Source organism: Schistocerca piceifrons, chromosome 8, assembly GCF_021461385.2.
Source record: "Schistocerca piceifrons isolate TAMUIC-IGC-003096 chromosome 8, iqSchPice1.1, whole genome shotgun sequence".
Classification (NCBI taxonomy): Eukaryota; Metazoa; Arthropoda; class Insecta; order Orthoptera; family Acrididae; genus Schistocerca; species Schistocerca piceifrons.
In genome coordinates, this window is record NC_060145.1 from 248,875,117 (window position 1) to 248,888,547 (window position 13,431).

The window sequence follows — 13,431 nt, forward strand, 5'->3', positions numbered from 1 at the left end:
AGAAGAAATATTGAATTTAATTGATGAAAGGAGACAATATAAAAATGCAATAAATGAAGCAGGCAAAAGGAATACAAACGGCTCAAAAATGTGATCGACAGGAAGTGCAAAATTGCTAAGCAGGGATGGCTAGAGGACAAATGTAAGGATGTAGAGGCTTATCTCACTAGGGGAAAGATAGATACTGCCTACAGGAAAATTAAAGAGACCTTTGGAGAAAAGAGAACCACTTGTATGAATATCAAGAGCTTAGATGGAAACCCAGTTCTAAGCAAAGAAGGGAAAGCAGAAGTGTGGAAGGAGTATATAGAGGGTCTATACAAGGGCGATGTACTTGAGGACAATATTATGGAAATGGAAGAGGATGAAGATGAAGATGAAATGGGAGATATGACACTGCGTGGAGAGTTTGACAGAGCACTGAAAGACCTGAGTCAAAACTAGGCCCCGGGAGTAGACAACATTCCATTAGAGGTACTGACGGCCTTGACAAAACTCTACCATCTGGTAAGATGTATGAGACAGGCGAAATACCCTCAGACTTCAAGAAGAATATAATAATTCCAATCCCAAAGAAAGCAGGTGTTGACAGATGTGAAAATTACCGAACTATCAGTTTAATAAGCCACAGCTGCAAAATATTAACGTCAATTCCTTACAGCCAACCTCGGGGAAGATCAGTTTGGATTCCGTAGAAACCTTGGAACACGTGAGGCAATACTGACGCTGCGACTCATCTTAGAAGCTAGATTATGGAAAGGCAAACCTGCTTCTAGCATTTGTAGTCCCAGAGAAAGCTTTTAACAATGTGGACTGGAATACTCTCTTTCAAATCCTGAAGGTGGCAGGGGTAAAATACAGGGAGCGAAAGGCTATTTACAATTTGTAGAGAAACCAGATGGCAGTTATAAGAGTCGAGGGGCATGAAAGGGAAGCAGTGGTTGGGAAGGGAGTGAGACAGGGCTGTAGCCTTTCCCCGATGTTATTCAATCTGTATATTGAGCAAGCAGTGAAGGAAACAAAAGAAAAATTTGGGGTAGGTATTAAAATCCATGGTGAAGTAATAAAAACTTTGAGGTTTGCCGATGACATTGTAATTCTGTCAGAGACAGCAAAGGACTTGGAAGGGCAGTTGAACGGAATGGATAGTGTCTTGAAAGGAGGATATAAGATGAACACCAACAAAAGCAAAACGAGGATAATGGAATGTAGTCGAATTAAGTCGGATGATGCTGAGGGAATTAGAGTAGGAAATGAGACACTTAAAGTAGTAAAGGAGTTTTCCTATTTGGGGAGCAAAATAACTGATGATGGTCGAAGTAGAGAGGATATAAAGTGTAGATTGGCAATGGCACAGATAGCGTTTCTGAAGAAGAGAAATTTCTTAACATCGAATATATATTTAAGTGTCAGGAAGTCATTTCTGAAAGTATTTGTATGGAGTGTACCCATGTATGGAAGTGAAACATGGACGATAAATAGTTTTGACAAAAAGAGAATAGAAGCTTTCGAAATGTGGTGCTACAGAAGAATGCTGAAAATTAGATGGGTAGATCACATAACTAATGAGGAGGTATTGAAAATGATTGGGGAGAAGTTTGTGGCACAACTTGACTAGAAGAAGGGATCGGTTGGTAGGACATGTTCTGAGGCATCAAGGGATCGCCAATTTAGTATTGGAGGGCAGTGTGGAGGGTAAAAATTGTAGAGGGAGACCAAGAGATGAATACACTAAGCAGATTCAAAAGGATGTAGGTTGCAGTAGGTACTGGGAGATGAAGAAGCTTGCACAGGATAGAGTAGCATGGAGAGCTGCATCAAACCAGTCTCAGGACTGAAGACCTCAACACAACAACATGTAGTCGCAAAGCTTATTTGGCCTCTGTGGTGCTAAGACTCCATCGAGCTCCAACCAGTCCCCGTGAGGTTATGACAGCAACCGAATGGTCATGATTGTGGATGACTTGTTAAACTTCAACTGTCTCTTGAAGAGCAAATAACAATAGCCGTTACTTATATCATTTCCCCGTAAGAGGAAGACTTGTACAGGGGTATGACAGTCACAAAATCTCTACCATCCATTCCACCATTATCACAGAGGCGCGAATGTGAACTACAACCTACTAGCGAGCTTATCTAGCGTTGTGGTAGATATAAATTCGAGCGTTGTTTTGGAAAATAAGCTTGTAAAACCAAGGTAGCAGTGGAGTACCAGACTGAAACTACGGTATCACTTAAGTCACGCGTCACCCCAACACTAGTTCCATGTCGGTATCGAAGGAAGCTCCATTATTTTACGTAGTAGTTATCTGGCATATATTTTCGTGATGGCTACAGCAGCGTTAGAACGTTATGTGCTCGATAACCATTCTGAAACACATTCAGTGGCTGACAAATTAGTGTAACAGCCATAAGAGGAGGGGATAATGAAATGAAACTTCACAGGTCGAAAGGGTATGTGATGTTATTTCAGTGACTGCAGAAATATGTTTTGCAAAGAAACAGCAGTATGAGGCCGTGTTGCAGCCTAACTGGCCTCGATGCAAGCAGTGCCTTCGATGTTTTGGTTATCATAAAGTGTTGTATCTTCTTCTGCGGCAAACAGGACAACTGATTATATAACAGGTTCTTGATTGCGTGCGTACTGGTACTGGGACAGTTGACGTCCGAGCTGATTCTCTCACTTATTTCATTGGAGATAGAGCTGGTAATGATGCTGGCTATAGGATTACCTCAACTGTCATAGAGGTTGTGTTGGAGAACAAGCGTGTGAAACCAGGACGCAGTATATCCGTAATGTACCGTTGTGTTTCTGGAGTTCCTCAATAGTCCGTGACGTGAAATCATTCCCGATAGCTCCCCACACCATGACGCCAAGAGTAACATGGATGGTCATCCGGGTTAGTGCCGAACCGTAACTCGCCGTGAATACACTATGACGTGCCATACACCACCAGTCCATGCTTCCCAATCAAAGTACCATTCTAAACGCAGCCTTTGTGATGAATTAATCGCGGCCTACGCATGGGATGGTAATTCTCTAGTCCAGTTGTCTCTGACAAACCGTGCAGAATGACACAGAATGTTTCAGGGAGTCCATTACTAATTCTCGTATGATAGGTGAAAATTGGAAATGGTTACCATGCACTTGGAGGGAAATACGACGATCCTATCTTGTAGAGGGCCAACGGCCTTGTCGCAGTGGTAACACCGGCTCCCGTCAGATCACAGAAGTTAAGCGTTGTCGGGCTGGGATATCAGTTGGGTGGGTAACCATCCGGTCTGCCGAGCGCTTTTGGCAAACGGGGTGCACTCAGCCCTTTTGAGGCAAACTGAGGAGCTACTTGATTGAGAAGTAACGGCTCCGGTCTCGGAAACTGACATACGGCTGGGAGAGCAGTGTACTGACCACATGCCACTCCATAACCGCATCCGGTGACGCCTGTGGGCTGAGGATGACACGATGGTCGGAACCGTTGGACCTTCGTTGCCCGTAAGGCCTGATTTTAGTTTAGTTTAATATCTTGTGGTGGGCAGACAAGGTCAACCCGAAACTTGACGACGGACATGACTGCCCTCAAATTCCAATGCAGTTCAGCATCCTGCCACTCATTCATCCCAATGCCCCAAAAATCTAGATACTAAATTATTAGACCAGCCAGCCAGATGAAGACTCACAATGAGGTCTTCTCCAAGTTCTGCCAGGTGCTAATAACGCAGGCTGATACAAGTACACGGCATCTCCGTCTCCTTCAATGTGATAACTCATTATCTGAAACTGTTCACACCCATTAGTACGATGCCTGAGACTGAACACAAACAATTCTGGTGGTCATTCTACTGTCACAGAGAATTCCAACGCTAATTCCTTACATACCCGCCGATGGCGTTTAGATGTATGATGTTACACCGACAACCGAGCATGTCATTCAGGGGATTCCCTTCTTTGCATCAGACGTATATACCAGCGCCATACTGACGGCGCGAGCAACCCATTGCTAGAATTCAAATTTCAACAATGTAACAAAATGGACTGTGGGATTGTAATCAGCAGACCCTCCATTACATGATGTCATATTGTGATGTCATTAGTGTCTACTACGTGAGCATAGCCAGTACTTCCAAAATAGCGGACATAGGTATTTCGTTTCAACTGTGTGCTATCATTGAATTCCTTGCTAAGCAGGGAAAATCTGCTTCTGAATGCTGAAATTATCTCAGATTTCGACCTGCCTATGAAAAAAGGTTCCCGAATGGGTGCTAGCAGTGTTGGGAGTATCAAGTGCCCTCTTAGTGGTCGCCTGCGAACTGCCTCCACGGAATGCCACTAGGAAGAAATTGGTGAGGTCGTTAGAGAAGAAAGGCGTGTCACTCTGAATGAAATCACTGGTAAGCATCCAATAGGACATAATGTGGTGCAATAAACGATTCAAACCTTAGGATATCGGAAAGTTTGTGACACGTTTATTGACCTCATATCCTTGTCTATTTCAGGTATACATGCCGATGTCGCAAGCTGAAGATGAAGAGTCAGAGAAAGTGTATGAGGATATGGAAAGGGTAATACAGTATATAAAGGGATATAAAAATCTGATAGTCATTGGAGACTGGAATCAGTTGTAAAGGAAGGTTACAGGAGAATATGGGCTTGGGACAAGGAATGAAAGATTAGAAAAACTAATTGAGTCCTGTGACAAGTTTCAGCTAGTAATAGCGAATACTCTGTTCAAGAATCACAAGAGGATGTGATATACTTGGGTAAGGTCGGCAGATACCGCAAGATTTCAGTTACATTACATCATGGTCAGACAGAGATTCCGAAATCAGATACTGGCTTGCAGGGTGATAGATAAGCAGATACAGACTCACATCACAGTATAGTAGTGATGAATAGCAGGCTGAAGTTCAAGACGATAGTCAGGAAGAATCAATATGCAAAGAAGTGGGGTACGGAAGTACTAAGGAATGACGAGATACTTTCGAAGTTATCTAAGGCTATAGATACAGAAATAACGAATACCTCAGTAGGCAGTACAATTGACTAGGAATGGACATCTCTAAAAGGGGCCATCACTGAAGTTGGGAAGGGAAAGATAGGTACAAAGAAGGTAACTGCTAAGAAACCACGGGTAACAGAAGAAGTTGGCTCTGAGCACTATGGGACTTAACGTCTGTGGTCATCAGTCCCCTAGAACTAAGAACTACTTAAACCTAACTAACCTAAGGACATCACACACATCCATGCCCGAGGCAGGATTCGAACCTGCGACCGTAGCGGCCGCGCGGTTCCAGACTAAAGCGCCTAGAACCGCTTGGCATAGAAGAAGTACTTCAATTGATCGATGAAAGGAGAAACTACAACAATGTTCCGGGGAACTCAGGAATACAGAAATACACGTCGCTGAGGAATGTACTAAATATTAAGTGCAGGGGAGCTAAGACGAAATGGCTGCAGGAAAAATGTGAATAAATCAAAGAGAGCTGATTGTCGGAAGGACAGACTCAGCATACAGGAAAGTCAAAACAGCCTTCGGTGACATTAAAAGGATAACATTAACAGTGCAACGGGAATTTCACTTTTAAAAGCAGAGAAGAGGTGGAAATAATAATACACTGAAAGCCTCTATGAAGGGAAAGATTCGTCTACAAGTGTCTATTTAGAAGAGATAGGAATCCAGTATTACAATCATAATTTAAAAGAGCTTCAGAGGGGTTTAGATCAAATCAGGCATAAGGGATAGATAACTTTCCATCAGAATTTGTAAAATCATTGGGTGATGCGGCAGCAAAATGACTATTCACGTTGGTGTGTAGAATGTATGAGTCTGGATACATACCATGTGACTTTCGGAAAAGCATCATCCACACAATTGCGAAGACGGCAAGAGCTGGCAAGTGCGAGAATTATCGCACAATCAGCTTAACAGCTCATGCATCAAAGTTGCTTACAAGAATAATATACAGAGGAATGGAAAAGAAAATTGAGAATGCACTAGATGACATTCAGTTTGGCTTTAAGAAAGATGAAGGCACGAGAGAGGCAATTCTGACGATGCGGTTAATAATGGAAGCGAGACTAAGAAAAATCAAGACACGTCCATAGGTTTTGTCGACCTGGAAAAAGCGTTCGACATTGTAAAATGGTGCAAGGTGTTCGAAATTCTGAGAAAAGTGGGGGTAAGCTGGAGGGAGAGACGGGTCATATACAATATGTGCAACAACCAAGAGGGAATAATACGAGAGGACGACCAAGAACGAAGTGCTGGTATTAAACAGGGTGTAAGAGAAGGATGTAGCCTTTCGCCCTACTGTACAATCTGTACATCGAGGAAGCAATGATGGAAATAAAGGAAAGGCTCAGGAGTGGAATTAAAATTCAACGTTAAAGCGTATCAATGATACGATTCGCTGATGACATTGCTATCCTGAGTGAAAGTGAAGAAGAATTACATGATCTGCTTAACGGAATGAGCAGTCTAATGAGGACAGAGTATGAGCTGAGAGTAAATCGAAGAAAGAGAAGGTAATTAGAAGTAGCAGAAATGACAACAGCGAGAAACTTAATATCAGGATTGATGGTCACAAAGTAGACGAAGTTAAGGAATTCTGCTACCTATGAAGTAAAATGACCAATGACCGACGGAGCAAGGAGGACATCGAAAGCAGACTAGCTATGACGAAAAGGGTGTACCTGTCCAAGAGAAGTCTACTAATGTCAAATATCGGCCTTAATTTGAGGAAGAAATTTCTGAGAATGTACGTCTGGAGTACAGCATTGTATGGTAGCGAAACATGGACTGTGGGAAAACCGGAACAGAAGAGAATCGAAGCATTTGAGATGTGGTGTTATAGACGAACGTTGAATATTAGGTGAACTAGTAAGGTAAGGATTGAGGAGGTTTGCGCAGAATCGGAGAGGAAATGAATTTGTGGAAAATACCGATAAGTAGAAAACAGGCTAGTAGGACGTCTGTTAAGACATCTTGGAATGACTTCCATGGAACTAGAGGGAGCTGTAGAGGTAAAAACTGTAGAGGAAGACAGAGATTGGAATACATCCAGCAAATAATTGAGGACGTAGTTTACAAGTGCTACTCTGAGATGAAGAGGTTAGCACAGGAGAGGAATTCGTGGCCGGCTGCATGTAACAAAAAAAAATTCTTGTCACAATTAAGAAAATCAGCTCATTCTAGTGAACCCTCTTCCGCTTTCTCCCGACAGTCACAACCTCCGACTACCACCTTGTCCGAAGAGATGTGATCAAACTACGAGACGGATGAGCATATCCAGGTATCTGTCCGTCAGTTCCTTCGTACAGCAAGAACTGAGCTCTGTCGTAAGGGTGTTTTCAAACCTGATAAGCGATAGGAAGATGTCAGCAAAGAAATTGATCATATGTTGAAATGTGAGAGAAATGTCTGTAGATTATCCACCGTGTACTTGGTTTCTCTACAAAATGCTCAGTATGACCCTCGGTTAATGTGATCGGTTTTGGTACCAACACATGTTCTGTTTTTCGCAACACATCTCATTTCCATTAAAAATCACGATGAGTATTGATCCATGACGAAGGTGCTCTGAACCGACGTTTCTGTTTCGAAACAGAGCTCATTTTTAACTCTATAATGCCTTTCCTTTTCCCCGCACGCCCACTGAAGAGGAACTAAGTCGTCGTTTTCTTTTTCCTGTTACTTTTCTCACCTTGCCTAAGCTTTCGCCATCACTTCCACAAGAAGCTATTCCTCATGCTTTTTCTAGCAGTCCCGCTTGCAAATGTCTATTGGTAAACTGATCCGGCCTTGTCTGTTCGATCGTCTCTACCTTTTCTGGCAGCCCCACATACAAATGTCTGTCCGTGAACTGATGCGGCTAATTCTGTTCGATTACCTCTAGGTGTTTTATTTTGTTCACGGTTATGTTGTCATGGACACCAAATCGAAACATACATAAACACAGAAATATTAAATTCATCAGAGACTGATTTCAACTGCATTATAGTATTTAATATGTTCACCTGTGGTCTAGAGATAGCGTTCTGATTAATAATCAGAGCGTCCTCGGTCCTGGGCTTGCACCCCACCACTGTACCATTTTAAATAATAATCATCATCAATGGTGGCCGAAGACTTCCGGCATAAGAAGTCATTCTCATTCTGCCAAAGACCTTGTCAAAGAGGTCAAAGGAGCGAACAGAGGTTCAGGGCACTCTCTTCCCCTTGGGGTGCGAACCTGCCCATAAGAGGAGGAGAAATCAGCAATGATCAATTGCATGAGGATGCAGAACGCAGTGAAAACCACTGCATTAGAAGCACATATTATGTAGCCACAGGACATGTGACCCGTAATTGAAAAAGTGTCATGATGATGTCTCCATTGGCAAAAGATTCTTCACAAATCTCCCATTCCGATCTTCGGGAGGGGACTGCCAAGAGCAAGATGACCGTGAGAAAAACACTGAATAACCAACGAAAGGATAACGTTCTTATAGTCGGGTCTTAGAATGTAAAAATTTTGAACGTAGTAGGGAGGCTAGAAAATCTAAATAGGAGAATGTTACGGCTCAGTGGAGATCAGTGAAGTGAAATGGAAAGAAGGCAAAGGATTTCTGGTCATATGAGTATAGGGTAATATCAACAGCAGCAGTAAACGAATAACGGTAGGAGGATTCGTCATGGACATGAAGGTAGGTCACAGACAGAGTTACTGTGAACAGTTTAGTGATAGGATTATTTTTATCAGAATCGACAGTACACCAACACTGACAACGACAGTTCAGGTATACAAGCCGACGTGACAAGCAGAAAACGAAGAGACAGAGAAAGTATACGAGGATGTTAATGGGTAATGCAGTAAGTAAAGATAAAAGAAAATCTACTTGTCATGGGAGATTTGAACACGATAGCAGGGGAAAGAGTAAGAAATGGTTACAGAAGAATATGGGCTTGGGACAATCAATGAGAGAGTAGAAATACTAATTGAGCTCTGTAATAAATTTCAGTAAGTAATAGCGAACACTTTGTTCAAGAACCACAAAGGAGGAGATATACTTGGAGAACGCCCGTTAATACGGGAAGATTTCAGTGAGATTACTTCATCGTCAGACAGAGATTCTGAAACCAGATACTGGACCGTATGGTGTACCCAGGAGCAGAAAAAGACTCAGACAGCACCGTAGGCTGACGTTTAAGAGACTTATCAGGAAAAATCAAAGCGCTAAGAAGTACTAAGGAATGAAGGCTGTAGATGGCTCAAATGGCTCTGAGCACTATGGGACTTAACTGCTGTGGTTATCAGTCCCCTAGAACTTAGAACTACTAAAACCTAACTAACCTAAGGACATCACACACATCCATGCTCGAGGCAGGATTCGAACCTGCGGCCGTAGCGATCGCGCGGTGCCACACTGTAGCGCCTAGAACCGCTCGGACACTCTGGCCGGTGAAGGCTGTAGATACCGCGATAAGTAATAGCTCAGTAACTAGCTCAGTTGATTAGGAATGGGAATTTCTAAATAGGGTAATCAGAGAAGTTACTATTAAGTAACTGTTTAGAAACTATTGGTAACAGAAGAAATACTTCAATTGATAGATGTAACAAGGAAGTACAAAAATGTTCAGGGAAATTCGAGAATAAAATATACAAGCCCGTTAGGACCAAAATAATAGGAAGCGCAGGAATGCTAAGACGAAATGGTTGGATGAAAAATGTGATGAAAGCGAATAAGAAATAATTGTCGGAAAGACTGATTCAGCCTACAGTAAAGTCTAAACGATCTACGGTGAAATAAAAAGTATGGGTGGGAACATTGAGAATACGCTTTTAAATTCAGAGGAGAGAACTGATAGATGGAAATAGTACATCGAAAGCCCCTATGATGGGGCAGATTTGTCTGATGACGTGATGAAAGAGTAAACAAGAGTCGATACATAGAAGATTCGCGATCCAGTACTAGAATCAGAATCTTAAGGAACATTGAAAGATGTAAAATCGAATAAAGCAGTAGTGATAGATAACATTTCGCCAGAATTTTTAAAATCACTGGGGGAAATGGCAACCAAATGATTAATGAGGCTGGTGTGTAGAATTTAGGAGTCTGGCGATATACCATATGACATTCGCAAAAATATCATCCACACAATTCCGAAGAGCTGGCAAGTACGACAATTATAGCACAATCAGCTCATGTACCTAAGAAGAATGGAAAAAAATCGAGGATGTGTTAGGTGAGGATCAGTTTGGCTTTAGGAAAGGCAAAGGCACCAGAGCCGCAAATCTGAAGTTGCGATTGCTAATGGAAGCAATAGTAAATAAAAATCAAGACACGTTCGTAGGATTTGTCGACCTGAAAAACCTTTCGACAATGTCAAATGGAGCAAGTTGTTCGAAGTTCTCACAAAAATAGGGATAAGCCTTAGGGAAAGACGGCTAATGTGCAATATGTACATGAGCAATGAGGGAATAATAAGAGTGGACAATCAATAATGATGTATTCGTGTAAAAAAGTGTGTAAGAGAGGGATGTATTCTCTCGCCCCTACTGTTCAGTCCGTACGTTGAAGAGGCAATGACGGAAAAAAGAGGTTCAAGAGTAGAATTAAAATTCCTCGTGAAAGGATATGAATGATACGGTTCGCTCATGACGTTACTATCCTCAGTGAAAGTGAACAAGAATTACAGGATCTGCTGAATGGAATGAACAAAGCAGTGAGTACAGAAAATGAATCGGGAGTATCGTGAAGAAAGACGAAGGCGATGAAAAGTAGCATAAATGAAAAGAACGAGGAAGTGAAGATCAGGACTGGTGATCAAGAAAGTAGATTGCATTCCTTGCAAAGACAAATCTTATTAGTACAAAACGTAGGACTTAATCTGAGGAATTTGTTTCTGAGAATGTACTTTTGGATCACAGCATTGCACGGCAGTGAATCAACGAGTGTGGGGAAGCCGGAACAGAAGAGAATCGAAGCATTTGAGATGTCACCCTACAGAAGACAGTTGAAATTTAGGTGGACTAAAAGGCTCTGAGCACTATGCGACTTAACTTCTGAGGTCATCAGTCACCTAGAACTTAGAACTAATTAAACCTAACTAACCTAAGGACATCACACACATCAATGCCCGAGGCAGGATTCGAACCTACGACCGTAGCGGTCACGCGGTTCCAGACTGAAGCGCCTAGAACCGCACGTCCACACCGGCCGGCCTTAGGTGGACTCATAAAGTAAGTAATGAGAAGATTCTCCGCAGAGTCGACGAGGAAGGAAACACATAGAAAACTGACAAGAATGAGCGACAGTATGATAGGACATCGTTAATATATGAGGAAATAACTTCTATGGTACTAGCTTGAGGTGTAGAGAAAGGTAGGTATCGGAATATATGCAGCAAATGATTGAGGCCATAGGTTGCAACTGCTACTTTGAGATGAAGAGGTTGGCACAGGAAAGGAATCGTGGTGTGCCGCATCAAAGCAGTCAGAAGACTAATAACTAAAAAGGAAGTTTTCAGAGTAGCTGTGTGAGTAATCAGAAGTTTATTTACATAGTTTATAAACTACGCAGGTAATCCATTCGCACAGGATAGATTAGATTGGTGGGGCTTAGATTCTAGTAAAATTATTAATAATAATAATAATAATAAGAAGAAGAACAAGAAGACGAAGAAAAAGAAGACGCTGTCGAAAACTAATATGCTAAATTACTGTTAGATTTCCGAATGATGTAAAACAATATACTAGAGATCACAATTATGGAAAAATATAAGGTGGGGATCACTAATATGGCCATCCTAGGTAGTAGAGGAATCGACGAGAAACCCCTTGAAAATCGTGGCCCATACCAGCATTTGGAAATATATCTACTGCAACTCTGACGTAAATCAATGGAAGTGATCCCAGTACTTCTTTGCCCACTGTGGGCAGTCCCTAAAGATCTTAGTGGGCACCTGGAAACCATCCGCCAGCTACAAAAAGGCGCTTTACTGAGATCTCCTCTCCTTCGTCCTCCTAGGCGCTTGGCAAGTGTCAGACTAGTGATAAAATACGAAATTCTGGGTAGTGAAATTATTTGCTGTGTTTACAGTTACAATAACAATATTTTATTGCTGTCATTAATACTATTATGATTATCGTAATCGTTGTTGTTAAATAGCATGCAATTTTATCACTACTGTTTTTCTTCTAGTTGTATTTACTCCAATAGCAAGCTGAAAAAATACTCCGCATTACGTATTAATTTTGCCATGGAGTATTACGATGAATGTGGATATTTGTCTACCAGACAGGCGTTTGACCCCTGAAATTTTGCTACTTGTGAACAAATGCTCTCCCTACAGAGCCACCCAGGCGTGAGTCACTATGTGCTCTTAGAGCTTTACTTCCTCCAATTCCTTTCCGCTGCATTCCAAACTTCATAGGCGTTCTCCCGCATACCTTGCAGGACTTGCGAGTGCTGCAGGAATTTGCGTAGGCACAGAAATATAGGACTGTTTCCACGCTGAATTATCATTCTGCAGCGGAGATTCAGCTCTCCGTGGATAGATCAGTCTTTAGCCCATTTGTCCGCGGAAGGAATGGTTCCGGGTTCATAACCCGGTCAGGCACACATCTTTTATCCGTGAAACTTAAAACCAGCGCACATTCCTCTAATTGATAATGCCCCATTATCTCTTACTGGGTTTCGTAGCTATGAAGTACACTACTGGCCTTTAAAATTGCTACACCAAGAAATACACAAATATATTATACTAGAACTGACATCTTATTACATTTTCACGCAACTTGCGTGCATTGATCCTGAGAAATCAGTATCGAAGACAACCACCTCTGGCCGTAATAACGGCCTTGATACGCCTGGGCAATGAGTCAAACAGAGCTAGGATGGCGTGTACAGGTACAGCTGCCCATGCAGCTTCAGCACGATACCACAGTTCATCAAGAGTAGTGACTGGCGTATTGTGACAAGCCAGTTGCTAGGTCACCATTGATCAGACGCTTTGAATTGGTGAGAGATCTGGAGAATGTGCTGGCCAGGGCAGCAGTCGAACATTTTCTGTATCAAGAAAGGCCCGTGCAGGACCTGCAACATTCGGTAGTGCATAATCCTGCTGAAATTTACGGTTTCGCAGGGATCGAATGAAGGGTAGAGCCACGGGTCGTAACACATCTGAAATGTAACGTCCATTGTTAGAAGTGCCGTCAATACGAACAAGAGGTGACAGAGACGTGTAACCAATGGCAGCCCATACCATCACGCCGGATGATACGCCAGTATGGTGATGACGGAATACACGCTTACAATGTGCGTTCACCGCGATGTTGCCAAACACGGGTGCCACCAACATGATGCTGCAAACAGAACCTGGATTCATCAGAAAAAAATGACGTTTTGCCATTCGTGCATCCAGGTTCGTCGTTGAGTACACCATGGCAGGC